Raw genomic sequence first — 16,111 nt, 5'->3', positions numbered from 1 at the left:
TGAAAATATGTCGAGATAGTTCTAAGGAAGTTCAAAATTTGAAATGCAGAGGTGAAAACCCAAGACTTCATCCAGCTCTTGAAGAGTCAATTCGTCCATTTGTCTCAACTCGCCTTTCAAAACAAGAAATTCGTGGAACAGAGCAACATCGTGTTTGGTCTTTTGGTGTTTTCATTTTCCTGTCCGTCTATGAACTCTTCTACTGATGAATCTAGGCTCGGGTTTGAAGACATCTTTCTAAAGAAAAATGCGCCTGACTAATATGCTCGTTCAATGTAAGGTTGCTCGAAATGGTCAGACCTAGTGGTTTAGCACTAGACACCCTCTCTAGTTCATTACCATGAAAAACTGTGGCTTATCCTTTACAAAAGATATCCTGAGCTCCTTACATTTCTCGCTATTGAGGTGGACTCTATTCTGCGTAGACCACTCCGCAACCTTATGCGCAATCTCTGGGGTACAATTTCGGTTGCCCTTGGCAACGACTTCAGATACGGTCATATCGTCAACGTACTTCCGTACATTAGCTAAATTGTCAACATATAAATCATTTATAAGTACAAGAAATGGTCATGGGTCTAAGTTTTTCCCTGAGGGACCCCGGAGGGCAATTATTCTGACAGATAGGAGGAAATTCACCAAACCTCTCCCATTTTTAAATTCCATCATTACATTAACAAGAGTTGCATTAAGCATAGTTGCAAAGAACTCTTATAAAACTACTTTCGTTTTGGTTTATTTTGATTACATTACATAGACACATGGATCAGTCTTTGATTGGAACATCCGAGAGGCCCTGTCGAAATAATAAGAGCTGCCCTTAGCGCTGCGATTTAAGTATAACCATTCAAAAGTTCGAAGTACAGAAGTCATAGAAGAGGAGCTTTAACTTTCCTTTTGATTACTTTTCGACAAAAAAGGAAAATTTAGCCAGGCAAATAAATAAATAAACAAATAAATAGATAAATAATGGATGAACAAATATGAATGAAAATTGAAGAATGAAAATAAATTGATAAAAACGAACGAGTGAAGAAGAAATGAAGGATAGAATTTCCGAATATCAAATGAAAACGTGGTGTGAATGACACTGCACCAACTATATAATAAAAATTGACACATGGCCTGTGTAGCTAGGGGTTGAATGCGTGCTTTTTAAAAACACCAAATGGCAGAAGGGGAACTAGTTGACTATTTACAAGTATGGTAGAACTGTTGAGTTTGGAACAGTTAAAAAGCAAATCCAGACAACTGTGAATGTGTGTTTCGAACTTGGAACTTCCGCATTGCGAGCACTATGCAGTCACTCAGCCGCGCTTTCTCTACTGGCAAATTGAATCACTTTAGCCCACTAACAAGAAGTCAAATTCAAATTTTATATTCTTTTAAGAAAGTGAATGCTTCATCAGGTGCTTACCCCAAAAAGATTCCGAACGGCACTTCAAAAAAATTCATCCAGCAAATCGTTCGACCATGGTCGTTCCTCAGGGTTCCTACAATTGAAGCAAGTATGAATAGTTCATCCTTACTACTTCTAACATTTCCATATACGGTTTTACTATACAAACCAAGTCAAAGCAGCCGCAATAAGATCCTTTGTAGCTTTTGATGTATCCTTCGGCAACTTTGGTACCGTTGGCTTAGATCCAATACGGAAGATGGCCGCCGCTGCTTCGAGGTCACCCAGCGGAGGGCTTCCCGTCAACATTTCCACAACGGTACAACCGACACTCCTTTAGGAAAGAAAGAAACCAACTCTTTGAGACCAGACTTAAACAATGATTTAAATCAATTTTAATCTTCATACTCTCATGAAACTTGATCCTCTCTTTCATAAAATCAGATCCAAGGAAAGGACTGATAGGCTCGACGTAACAACAGACATCGGCGGAATAGGACGAATGCGAAGGAACAGGTCTATCACAAGTAGTTAAACAGCTAACTACGCAGCATTCGCACCTTTGTCCCTTCCAGCACTCTCTCTCTCTCTGTCTCTCTCTATCTTTCTCTGTGTGTTTTACTCATTATGAAGACAGTTAAACTTACCAAATGTCTACCTTTCTACCGTATCCTTCTCCCCAGAATATTTCTGGTGCCATCCAGTAGGGAGTGCCGCAATGGGATAGAAGAGTGGTTTTGCTCCCAATTTTCTGAGTGTGGATGAAAGAGACCAATATTCTTTTAAGAAACGGACCTTTGGAGGGTAAACATTTGAATTTCACGCCAAATTATCTTTCTCGCCGAGAGTCGAGAGGAGCGGGGATGGCTAATTTGTTTTAAATTTTGCTCTTACCACTTTGTTCTAAACCAATGACCCCACAAGGCTCCCCACTGGTCAAAATCAAAGACAGTTTCGGACGTTCAGGATGGGGTTTGCGAGGAATTATATGCAACATTTGAAATTGCCGAATTGCAAGTAAACAAACAAATTTTCCACCACGAAATGTAAAATACCGTTTATAACTACCCTGCTCAAAGATAGCAAAGCCCTATTTGTGGCGTGTAAAAATTTGTGAAGAATTTCTTCGTGTGATCACATAATGGTTTTTTACAGTAATAAAATCCATCTACAAGTTTTTATATCTGTTTATCGCGGCTTATCGTCTTCAGCCTGTAAATTTTTTCAGGAAAAGTTAGTAATGCTGTCTGTTTGTGAGGCTTAACTGAGAAATGCATTGGAATGATATGTGTGATATTGCCCGTGTGCATTTCGTGAGAATCCTATCCCCGCAAAATCAATCAAATGAAGTGCGCGTTCTTTCGGTATTCTGTCAATTCGCCACCACAACAGCAAAAAGACTCGCCACCACTGAAAGTCAAATCGCCACCGGTGGCGATTATTTCATTTAATACGAGCTTCACACGAAGGCTACACAAAACGAAAACATCAAATCGCCACCGGTTTGACCTTCAGTGGTGGCGAGTTTGTTCAAAGGATGTAATTAATTGAAAGGATCCTAAATATCATAGAATTGTACCTGAATTATTTTCGATAGTCCGAAGTCTGCCAATTTTACATTTCTATCTTGATCTAAAAGGACGTTTGATCCTAGGAATATGTGAAAGAATCAATTAGAGATTTATAAAGACTTCAGGTAATGCACAACATGCATTTGACATAAGAGTGGAGTTTACCCCAGCTTAAGTTGTTTAATATCGGTATCAGATATCACCGAATGATATCTCTTTATTGTGCATTAAGTACTTGAACTATGTGAGGTAAATTTGAAAGACGATTGGAAATAAAGACCACTAAGAGGACGAAGACACAAACTGGCATCTCAGACAATCATTTGCATGATAGCCGCTGACCAATGTATTCATCTATTGCACCTTTGATGTCCCTATGAATAACGTTTTCTGAATGTAGAAAAGATACTCCTTCCAACATTTGCTTGGTGTACTTGCGCGATTCCCTTTCAGAGAGAACTTTTTTCTCCTTTATGTGATCAGACAATGATCCCTATATAGAATCAGAAAAAGTCAAAGTTCACCGCAAGAAATCGATTAGAAAAAGCGTTATCACGCAGCTGTATCCTAAGCTATAGTAAAACTTAAGTTTATTGATTTCAGTAACGCCCCTCATCCCAATTAATATCCTTCAAGAATTTAGAACACTCAAAAGGTTATTTTAATCATTCATTAACTTCAGAGGCATTTAATGTTTCTCTTCTTTAAACTTACCCCTGTCATCAATTCCATAAATAGATGGAGATGATTGTCTTTCTCAGCGCTTTCAAACTAGGCCACAACTCGGTCGTGTCTGATTCTTTTCAAAATATTGATTTCATTTTTGAGTTGCATCACCTCCTGGAATTTCGAAAGAATAAATTTTTCAAAATAAATTAATTATTTGTGAATTTGAAGAGAGGTATCATTTAAAGTGATACACGAATTTTTTGATGCAGCAGTAAACCGTAAAGCTAAAAATCTGACGTTTTCTTAAAAGAAAACATTTACATCAAAGGGTACGAGACTAACCTTTCGCGATCTAGTGTATTGAGGCTCTATCTTGACTATTTTTACAGCACACAGGCCTCCATCGCTTTCACGTGGAATATTACACTTATACACCTGAAAAAAATTAATCTGAATTTTATCAACCAATCAGATTACTTGAACCATTCTGACAAGAATTCTGATTGGCTTGTTGTAGCATGCTAAATGAGAGTGTAGGGTATGCTGACGACACTGTTGTTCGCTTTGAAAATAAAGTTTAAAGTTTGTTTTGAAAATTGAAAGTAATGCATGGGGAATTCAACAGATTCTTTATTACAAATCAAATAGAGAAGCCTCAACTGTGCTCTGTACTGTTGTAAAGAACTTATGAAGCGCTTGAGCACTCAAGACTACGTCTCGTGTTTCTCCCTACACTTCTTTCGTGCTCTAGCTGCTTCCTGCGTGCTTTACATTTTGTTCCACGCACTGCAAAAATATTTGAAGTATAATAAACACAGCAGCCTCCATTTGGCAAGACATATGATCTTATATTTGAACTTGGACATCATCTGTTCCTCGAAGCTCACGGTTTTCCTCGACCATCTCTCTCGGACAACTTTTCGCTTCTCAGAACAGACAATGTCCGCCGATAATAATGAAGGCTATTGTTCATTTATCGCAGTTACTAACCCTTGTCGAGATAGAACAAATGTTCTCTTGCCCTTGTATAGCCTGCGGAGCAGGCGTAATTTTGGCGAGCGAGTGCTCAGTAATTTCATAACGAAAATTATGGCCGCCATCTTTGATAATAATGGCAGCGGAAAGCTGTGGAGAGATATTAATTTGTACCAAGGGGGCGGTCGACGGTCAAAAATAAGGAGAGGGGTGGGGGTGGGGGAGTGAAGATTACGCCTGCCCGAAGTCATCGTTATTTTGCGGAGGAGGTTTTGTCGATGTCATTTCTTTTCTGGCCGAAAAAAAAACTGCCTTACCGTTTCATTCTTCAACTCTTAGTGTGTTTGTTTTTGTCGGAAGACAGTGCTTCCGGTTTTTCATTTAACTCATTTTTATTGGTTATCTGCCTATTTCCGGAAATGCAGTGAAGTGCAACTAATCAGGGGGTGTATGCCATTTTAACAGCCTCGTTGGGCAGACGTCTTTTCGCCCTTCCCCCACCCCCTACCTCTACCGTCCACTCTAACTACTGCAAATCAAATATGTCTGGTCGGATAAACGATCGCGAGCTTATAACGTCAGCTTGCACTAATAAGACGCCTGCACTGCAGGCTAGCCCTTGTATTTCTCAGATTACAGTATACTTGTTACTCTGCAGTCTAGCGACCATGATTCCAACCTCCGCTAGGTTAGAACTAACTCGAGCTCACTGTTGACTGAAAAATTGGGTTACTCTTTCAGATTGCTCAGTTTCAGTGCGGAGCACATTTTAACCAAATATTATAGTTTGTCACGTCTCACAAAATGCCGAGTACAATCATGTTATTTTCCGGCATATATTTACTTTTATGTCAAATTCTTGATTACATTAAAAGTTAACGTACCTTGCCATAAGCTCCCGCTCCGATGCATTCATCCACTTTCCACATACGAAAAGGATGGGCTACAAGGAAATTTGTGAGTGCGTTCAATTTTTGGGGTTTCTTAAACAATTTTACTGAACATACAACGACTTTTACGGAAAAGTTTTCAGGACTGACTATTTATGCGCCATATCTTGTGTTTAGTGTTTTTTCCCTTAGATTGACTATTACAAGATCAAACTTTACAGTGCCAAGACCCAAGAGGAAGAATACCATTACTAGGTTCGCACGGAGTAACTAACAACCTAGTTTGCTCGAGCTGGACTGGGGATATTGGTTCGAGGTTACATGCAACAAACCGGACATTTTTGCAAAACAGTTGTAGACCAAAAACAGTAAGTTACCTTTCAGATAAAACAATTGTGTTCCCTGACTGTTCAAGTTGGGTAGACGTGAAAGGCTCTATTACAAGAAGATAAATGTTTTAATTGGTTTCTATTTCCTGATGTTTCGCTTAGCTCTTCAACATATCACTCGATTTCGCAAGAGAAATACCGAAACATGTAAATAAAGATATATGGCTTTACTTTTTATACCTTGACAAGAGGTAATAAGCTTCGCTTGAAATGATAAGCCATCGAAGAAGGCCGTCGAATGTTTCCTTCTGTTGATCATGAATATTCGTGAGTAAGCTTGATGTTGAAATAACAAAACGCACTCTTTCCTACATACCATTGTTTCTCTTACTTCGGACGCCTCTGTGTCGAGGAGCAGTGGCGTCATTGAAGCATGGAAGAAAGCGGAAAGTTAAAATGCAGTATGATGGAGATTAATGATTCTCCTCTTCACCAGCCTCGCTACATCAGTGAATTATCAACTAACGTAAGTTTTTCATGATATGTCTTAAAAAATCATTTTATTGAAAATCTCCCTATGAAGTTTTTGACTAATGACACCAAGCACTAAAAATTGAATTTCCAAATGATCAGTATGTTGTCTATGTTGATGTTTCTTATATAACTCTATTCACTAGCGTTACTATAAAAAATTCTAGAAAAAAATTGGTTTCGTTCGCAGTATTGACTAGAGTCTTGGACCAAAACTACTGAGTGACCTTTGATAAACTTCTATTTGCTTCTAATCTAGAGTTCAACATACTCTTCCTTCACTTCATCAAAAAACTCTGCGCCTACAACACTCACAATACGAAAAAAAAGTAAGGAAAAGCACAAGTTCAACTGCGAGGTATGAGCCCTTGGCCACGACATGTTCTCAACTGTGGGTCATAGGCGTAAAAGTATTTCTGACATGTAACTCATAACAATGAAATGCAGAAATCATGATGGACACACTGATGGACTAAACAGCCGAGAAGAAAAAATAAAAATAAACACTTGATCACACAAACCCTCAGAAGAATACTCAGTGACGGATGACAAACTGATTTCCCTTTTCTTCTTGTGTAGAATTAAAAAAAGTTCCTGCCAACAACACTTGCAAGGCAAAGGAAAAGTAAGGGGAAGCACAGTTTGCACAAGTTCAACTGCGCGGGTATGAGCTCATGGCCGCGACATGTTCTCAATTGTGGGTCGCATGTATTACAGTTCTTTTGACATGTAGGTCATAACGATGAAATACAGATACCTAGATGGACTTACTAATGGACTAGACAGCTGAGAAGAAAAAACAAAAATAAACACTTGATCACGCAAACCCTCAGAAGAACTAGCCTCAGATTCCGGTGACGATGAATTGTTCTGAAAGAAAACGTTTGCATAAGTATACCAAATTCCACTTTGGAGCTAAATTGTTGACATAGCCAGCATTATACTAAGAATATGATCGCCGCTCTGAGAAATGTAAATGCCACGATAAATGAGAGACATTAAAGAACACTCTCTAATTTTGATCTGACTAGCTGGCCAATGGATAAGAAGATCGTGTTAGGCCTTGTGCTTCTTTTTAAATCGAGGAGACTTTGGAAACGAGAACAGAATCTGAAATCAATCGAAACAAGTATTCCATAGTGCATCAGAAACAAACAAACATACTCCTTACCTCTGATAATGTGGATCCGGTTGTTGGACCAGTAACGTGATAAAAGCATAGAAGAAAGCAAATTCTCTTTGTTAACGTTTTATAAACGACGCTATTTACTGAACGTTGTCGTTGAAAACTTCTCACAAAAAAAGAAACCTATTCACAATTCGAATTCTTTATTTAATATATCTTAGACTCAAAATACTCAGTGACGAATGATAAACTGAATTCCCTTTTCCTCTGGTGTAGAATTTCCCTCACTTCATCAAAAAATTTTGCGACTACAACACTTGCAAGGTGAAAGAAGTCGTGAAAAATTACAGCTTATGTCCGTAACACGTTATCGATTGCAGGTCATGAGTATAAGAGTACTTTTTTCACGTACGTCGCAAGTACCTCAAAGTTGAAGTACAAATATATATATTGAGATAGGAAAAAAACAGAGAGACTATAGTTTCATCCCTACAAGCCTGTTTCGTGATTGCTCACTCATCAGGGGATTTTATTCATATCAATAAAATCAATAAAATCCCCTGATGAGTAAGCAATCACGAAACAGGCTTGTAGGGATGAAACTATAGTCTCTCTGTTTTTTTCCTATCTCGATATATATCGCGTTCTACTTCTGCGTATCGAGCACTGTACCACGGAAAAATCAAAACACAGACTTATATATGAAATATGCCCGCTATGTTACAAGATTGGCACTCAGATTCATGACATGGCAAATTTGAACATATATTTTAAATATATATATCCCTTTTCTTTTCTCATCACAAAGAAACACTTTCTCGTATATATATTTATACATACAGATAAGTTGGACATTTACCTTTAAACCAGGATGAGAAGATCGTGCGCCTCTTCCTCTGAAGTTGACACGAACATCCCCGGAAGAAATTAAAACGTTTTGATAAGGATACCAAACTATATTATAAAGCTTAACTAAATTTAATGGCGTTACACATGTACTGTGGCCGATGCTTTTGGGAACTTATAGCCCTCAGTAATAAAAAATTGACTACTTGAAATTATTCTGACCACCAGGACAATAACAGTGAAATCCAGGTTAGAACTTGTGATATTTTGAACTTGAGGGGACTTAGGAAACGAGAGCAGAATCGGAAATCGAAACAAGAAATTCCATGGGTCCATTTTAGTTGCTTACTTTTTCCTTATGGTTGGCTTGGTTAAAACCAATTTTATTCAGCTATCGCTCACTCGATTTTGCAAGAGAAATACTGAAACTTATTAATTTAATCATTTTGCTTTACATTACTGAGTACCAAAAATAAAAAATAAAAACAAAAACCAAACCAACAGCCAAGGGTTGTTCTTACCTTAGGCGACTCTGATTCTGGGACGGAAGCATAAACGTAGTATGGAAGAAACAAAAAAATCAAAATGCAGTATCATTAAATTAAGATGAATATCACAGTGCTAGAGCCAGTGCTTAAAAGAACAAACTTTTTTACAAGTGTGTTAACCAAGAAGTTAAATACATTGTTGTTGAGGTTGTGTTCTTCAATGACACTCGCATTTTGTTAAAAAACGGCCAGGTATTTTTGAAGCAACGTTTGACGAAATGTTCAATGGAAGAAATGATAAAATATTAATTTCGAGACAAAACCAAATACGTATCGTTAATGTGATTCTGTATAAGAGTTTTTGGAGGTGGCAAAATCCCAGCATTGAACGGATTTTATGACACTGGACGGCAAAGGATACCGTCGGCCTGTTGGTGTCATTATTTCCTCCGTTCTAAATGCGCATGCGTGAATCGTGACTTAAGCCTTTTTAAAAAATATTTCAAAGACAATTAGGTACTCGAACCGCATTTTTGGAGTTTTAGTCAAACGCCACTCAGTAACGAATGATAAGTTTCTATCTGTTTTTCACCTAGAATTAAACTCTCATTTCTCCACCTCATTAAAAACTTTTACCGCGACGAGACTCGAAAAAGAGTTAGGTAAATCACTGTCGTATAAGTTCAATCAGTGCTCGTTATGAGCCCATGGCCACGACACGTCTCCACCAGTAGGTTATGGGTATATCAGTACTTGTGACGAGTAGGATGTTACTTTTTTGCATCAAAATTGATATATGGACAGTCGAGAAGGGCAAAAGAAAAATAATTATTCGCTAACGCTTACCTTCAGAAGAAGGAGAGTTCGACCTACACTTCGTCCTCAGTGGAGCTAAGGCTGGACGTACCAGCATTTTTACTTGGGCATCCTGTGGAAAAACCCAAGTCTAAAAATTACCATTTGGTTGTCATATATCTTCTAAAAAGGCTCTTCCAGTGTTTCTGCGCACGCGTTTCAACTGTATTATCACGCTCCGACAATCTAAAACATAAGCGTGCGTAGCATGCAAAAGTTATTTTTTTAGCTGGGCGAGTTGAGATGGGACACTTTGGTTCACTTTCAAACGGACGAAAATATCGCATCACTTCGCCTTGAGAAAAAAAAAGAATAATTTATCTAAACTCACACAGGTACTTGGTGGTCTATTGTCTCAATACTTCTAAGCAAAAACAAAATGCATCGGTGCCACACTCACTGTTGTTTCCCTCACAGCCGTTGTTTGGTCTCGTCACACAGCGCCCTATATTCCCCGTTTGAGAGAGAGCACGTTGCGTGATGAGACCAAATAACGGTTGCAAAAGAGACTACGCTTAGTACCGTTCCTCTAACAGAGAGTAAATCGAAATTATTCATCTACAATATCACTCCACGTAATTTTACTACGAAAAGCATACTGAAACTCTGTTGCATCTCCAAATCTCCCTAGCCGAAGATATATTGCAATCTCGAATAATTGAAGATACATTGAACAAGAGAAAAGGATAATATTTCAAAGAGGGCTCCTTGATTGATTGTTGCCTATCTGGACTTTGCCCTCTATATGTGAAATACGTGATACAATGCAGGTTGTTTGAAAGGAATTAGTACGCGATTGGATTAAGTCCAAGGTAGCTAAAAGCCAAATTTATTCGTTGAAAAAGTCAAAAAGTTATCAGTAGCATTTACTTCCATATGAATTTTTCTCAGTGGGGTCGGATAATGCGGTTAGAATGCGTGATTGCATGCAGTTTGTTTACAAGGAAATGACACTTGAGGGAGCGAAGTCTAATTTAGCAAAATGGAATTTGATTGCACTAGGTTGCACAAGCAATAACAGCAATGCCGAATGTGTTTAAAAGTTGTGATAAATTTGACTGTTATATACGTGCTGAGATTCACTCCATGAGAAATTGTCTCTTAAAATTATAAACAGCTCAAATTCTGATTGGTCGAACGGTTTTCCACACAAGTGGGAAGTAATCTTCTGACTAATCACAGGCCGCAGGCGAAATATTTCATTAGTGAAAACAATCGTATCGGTTTTCCTGCCTTTCGTGGCGCTGCGGCTCGCCAAAATGAAGGAAAGTGAAGTTTAGCAACGTTCGTTTTTTTTTAAATTTATTTTTATTTTTATTTTTTTTATTATTATTATTTCTTTATTTATTTATTTTCTAATTTTTAGTTTTTAGTATCTAAGTAGGGGTTGAATTTTTAACATTTAATTGTAATGGGCAATTGAAAATTCTTATATTGATAATTGCGCAATATAAGGCTATAAATTATTATTATTATACTGTCTGGACTATTGATGACGTATTTGAATACACAAACAAAGTGGACAGTCTGGTATCATGATAACAATTGATTTTTAAAAAGCATTTGATTCCCTGAACCAGGAATTCACACTTTCAATTTTAGGCCATCCTTTATTCAGTGGATTCGAGGTATTGAAATGTTCTCCTTTTGCTGTTGAAATAACATGCTTTTTAAGTAACAAGTCCTCCTAAGGGCATTTGAGTTCCAGTTTGAAATGTTTTTCAAAATTCTCAGGTTTAAAATTGAACGAAGAAAAAACAGCATCCTCTCGCATAGGGGTCTATAACTTTTTGGAATCGTTCCCTCACGAAATTAAGCTATCAATTCAAATTTTGTGCCTTCTGACCATGATAAGTTGTTTAGGGAAAAAGCCAATCCTCAAATCTATTTAAGAGCTAATGTCTGCATGCATCACACAAACAGCGGCAAGTCACCCAAATTTGTTTTCCCTCCTACTTTTATGTTTTGTAGCCCATTATGTTCTTATAATTGTGGTGTAGTTTTTTTGTAAAAATATATTTTAGTTTTCGAGAAATAATTTTTTTCGTTCGACCGCTCAAATATGCAAATTTTCACCGTGATTATTACCCGAGTTATGTGACCTCATGTATCGAATGTACTAGACCTACGGTATTTCTGTGAACATAATCCTTTGTTTTATCATCTAAACTTAATCTCCTTTCGTTATTGAAGTTACCAAAGAAGTATTTATTTTTTGGTGAATATTTTTTTCCGACATACTTTTCCTATGTCGAAAAGTAGCATCAAAACAAAGACAGTTTTAACAGTGACCGATATGACACAATCTACTGAGCTTCAAGCTTTTAAAAGACCAAAGGATGGTTATAAAGTTACTATAAAAATTTCCTTGTGTATTTGCGTTGTTCTATCTTGAGACGAACTCAAATTCCGGTAAAATTTACTTGATAGCGACTATGAAATGTACATGGTGCGCCTAATTGTCGCCACCGTTAACTAGCATAAATCACTACAATTTGCAAAAAAATCTAACATAACACTCTTATCTTGTTTATTTATGATTTTATTAGCTGTTTCGATGATCAAATTAATTATGCTCTACCACATTCTAGCCAGATTTGAGTTCCAGTTTATATATCTTCTCTAACTTATTATATCAGTTGCGTGACAAGCGTGACACAGAAATTCAAAGATGAATCAACCTCCGAAATTCCAAGAAAGCCAACAAATAATTTTTTAATTTCATTCGGAAAGGAAAGGATAAGATTAAACGTTATAATGAATACGAAAGGTTGAAGACGCTTGACTTTGAATCTATGATTCTATGATTCTGGCACAAAGAACCTTGTGTTTGAAGAAGTATATTGAAGATTATGCTTGTTCTTGGATAGTGTTTTTGGAGTTTTTATATGTAAAAAGTAGGAGGAAAGCTAATTTTGCAGTGCCATTTTGATTGTCGTAATTTGCCCATTTCTAAACCGCGGTTTTACAACGACTACCTGGATCCATTGTTCACTCTCACAGGAAAGGAAAATGTTCTTATGAAGACATAATGAACCAACTTGTGTGGAATAATAAATACATTCTAAGTGATGGTAAATCTTTGTATTAGTTTCTAAAGAAAATATTCTTCTAGGAAGTGAAAAAAATCTCAATTCAAAACTAACTCCAAGTCAATATTTCCTCTTATTGGGAGTGACCAGCGCCATACCGAATGAACGGTGTTCCACCATCTAGGGAAAAGTGTTTATGTTGAATTCCCCCCCCCACCCTCCCCCCCCCCGTATCCTTTCATTGAAAATTGTTTTCAGGTGCCAATAAAGGGCAAGATGTTTGATCTTTCAAGCATCTCCTCCAAAATGCTTTACAGAGAGTTCTGTTCCCGTAAAGAAATTCCTTCGACCGCTCAGGCTAAATTAAAAGATGAGTACCCTAACCTCTCTGTTGACTGGAAAGAAACCTATTTATTAGTCTTTAATGTTACTTTGGACACAAAAGTGAGAGCATTTCAATATAAATTTTGATATAAATTAAATGTTTTCAAAATCAAGATTGCTTGCAAAGTTCTATATCTATAGGTGTAAGCTCGATAATACAAAACCATCTTTAATTTTTAAGGCTAAATTGAAAGCCACTCTTATTATTACTATTAAACGTTCTACTTCCCTGCTCTCCGTAGTATTATGTACAATAGAATAATTGCAATGTTAACATTGTAGTGATGTTTAGTATTGTAAGTAATGTTATTTTTAGTACATTGTGTAGTGTAAGTGGTGTAAATTAAATAAGTGCTGCTAAGTATTATTTCCATTGTAAGTAGTACTGGTTTTCAGTGAAAGTAAAGTTTGCTTGTGATGTAAGAACGTAAGAAATATCAGTAATGTTAGTATCATAAGTAATGTATATAAGTAATGAGGTGTATATTTAAATAAAAATTAAAAACGATGAAAATACACACCAATTAGTAAGAGAAAACTAGAGGACCATTATTTCTCTTTTTCAATTCCTTATTTTTAGATAACTGTTAACAAACATGAAAAAAAAGCTTATTGAAAATATGCAGATTCCATTTGGATTACCTTTAACTCCCTAGACGCGAAGTTCCTCTTTCTCGGCTTGGAGAACATCCTTAAATTGTCTCTTTTGGAGGTAAAGAAAATAATATCCTTTATATACTAAATTACTTTTAGGGATATTTAAGCACTGCAAAAAAGAGACTTTTTTTACAGAGTGTATTCATTAAAATACTAGGAAAGAACAAGCGATTATAATTGGCAAGAATTAAGATATGAGAGCTGAAAATGAACTCGACTTGAAGTGGCAGTATACGCATCGTATATCACCCGGTGAATAACCTTCAAGCGGTATGTCCAAAGTCCAAATTCACTGCAAGCATTGATTTAAATTCAAACTACTCCGTTTTCGAAACCAGGCTACTTCAATCAGTCAAGAAAATAATCTACATTTCTTTTTGGATGAAGGAGCACGGGTATAAAGATATTCTGGATGGACAAAGGGACCGGAGGATAACATATTTTGAGACACCGATTAGGCCACCCCGCAGCAGGGGCAAAGACACATGACATCATCGTCACGCCATTAACATGAGGCGCAATGGCGAAGATTGAATAGAAGGAAGTTCTGAACTTTGTATTAGACCACTGTGTGATAAAATAAGTTGCAATATTTAGGACAAGAACAATGCATCGTGTCTCTGGAACATCCTCACGTACGAACAGGATGGAAATTTTCTTTTATGGATAACGAATGAGGGGTTGCAGGGAGGAAACAGTGACGCGACGAATGTTGATTCACCTTTCACTTTACAAGGTCAGAGTAGAATATTGGCTTATGAGCTGCAATCGTTTGAAAACGCACTAAAAATGAAGAAAAGGCTATTTAATGAAGTTCTACTAATAGAGAGCTCAAGCCAAGGCTTAGGGTATGCGAGGACTCGAAGGTTTGGAAAACGAACGAACAAGCAAATTTATGCACGTAAACATTCATCGTTAAGGTTGACAAATAAATTTAGGAAACCAAGTTGATGGTTACAATAAGGTTTCTAACAATTTTAAGAAAAATAATAAAAGTCAATTTCGGGAATATAGATAACGGCGTAATATGTGACTAACACAGTCTTTAGACCCTACGATTTTAAGCCACTATATCTGCGTCGGTATATTAATTATAACAAACTAGTACATAATAAAATTGTATTAACGGCGTAAAATTTACGGTATATATATCACAGACTGAAAGAAATTACACCGTTAGTTAACGGCATAAAATCATACAATATATACATTACCGATTGGAAGAAATAAAACCGATAGTTGCTAGCGTAAAATCTTACAGTATATCACCGGGTGAATGAAATTACGCGCAACTGTGTATTAGTAACCATTTGAGGGCTGCAGAGATATTTTCGAAAGCGTATGGAATCTTCGGTTAGAAAGATGGTGTATTTGTGCCTAAGTAGCTTTTTCAAGCTAGAAAGATTTCGAAAATTATTGGTCAAAGGGTTTTCAAGATAGCGAGGCCTTGTCTGTCGCTCCTGACATTCGGAGGTCGACTCGAAGGGCAACTTTAGCACCGTAAAACAATCATGATAAATGAAAAACAATGGTTCAGTTGCTCACCTTCAAATTTTTTCAGTTAGCTTGGGTGAGTCGAAGAGAGTTACTCGTGTCCCAAAACTCTAAAGCCAAACCCAAACAAAGACGTTAGAAATGACGTGTAGAGAGCCGGCATGCAAATATAATGACAAAATTCGCTATAAATACCAAAGTCATGCGCACTAGCTACGTCTTTCAGTTAGCCAATCCTACGCAGTCAAGTGGTAAATCATGAGTCACGCGATATTCGTTCTCTTTCCCATCCCATTTCGTATTTTCTCAAAGTCGAACGACTTTCAGTCAATGGTCAACGTTGGAAACCCTGTTGCATTTATGAAATAGGACAAAAAAAAGATGCTGTGGCGCAGGCTGATCTTTCTGATCTTTCCTTTATTGATTCCTTGTTCCAAAAACGTTAACAATGTATAAAATTAAGAGAATATATACTGTTTATATTCTCTTAATAATACATAACAATGCCAAAATAAAAAAGTTTCCTGGGTTTTTCTGAACTGAGCTTCACCAGCAGCCCATTACTTAATGGGCTGCTGGCTTTATTTATTTCTTTCAACTCAAATAGTGCGCTGTCTAACAAAGAGTAACAGAAAATATGTAAGAAAAAACATTTTTGTCGGGTTTCAATTTCTATTGCGGCCATCGGCACACGTATTTGGCACGCTAGAGGCTAACATTGACAATGAATTCGAAGGGTTCCCAGGGTGAAACTTCATTTCAAGAAAATTAAAAAAATTACCAGGAAAATATCGAATACAACTTTGCGATCACCTTGCGTTAACGTTTTGTCTCCCAAGTTTTAAATTCATAACATTTTACAAAC

The 16,111-nt window shown here is 37.0% G+C and overlaps 1 pseudogene across 1 annotated transcript; it reads right to left on the bottom strand.

The window, feature by feature from the left end:
* Positions 1 to 2,042: 2,042 nt before the first annotated feature.
* Positions 2,043 to 15,439, bottom strand: LOC149046398 (mitogen-activated protein kinase kinase kinase 2-like; annotated as a pseudogene). Its single transcript, XR_016185682.1, has 14 exons — positions 15,298 to 15,439; positions 13,738 to 13,798; positions 9,671 to 9,752; positions 8,858 to 8,874; positions 8,350 to 8,386; positions 7,192 to 7,236; positions 6,074 to 6,141; positions 5,882 to 5,939; positions 5,499 to 5,557; positions 3,982 to 4,074; positions 3,685 to 3,810; positions 3,334 to 3,463; positions 2,979 to 3,049; positions 2,043 to 2,150 (listed from the first exon to the last, which is right to left on the bottom strand). The product of XR_016185682.1 is annotated as a mitogen-activated protein kinase kinase kinase 2-like (transcript).
* Positions 15,440 to 16,111: the final 672 nt, after the last annotated feature.

Source organism: Pocillopora damicornis, chromosome 4, assembly GCF_964200805.1.
Source record: "Pocillopora damicornis chromosome 4, jaPocDami1.2, whole genome shotgun sequence".
Taxonomy (NCBI): Eukaryota; Metazoa; Cnidaria; class Anthozoa; order Scleractinia; family Pocilloporidae; genus Pocillopora; species Pocillopora damicornis.
The sequence above is the reverse complement of the archived record's forward strand: the minus strand, read 5'-3'. Positions and strand labels throughout refer to the sequence as shown.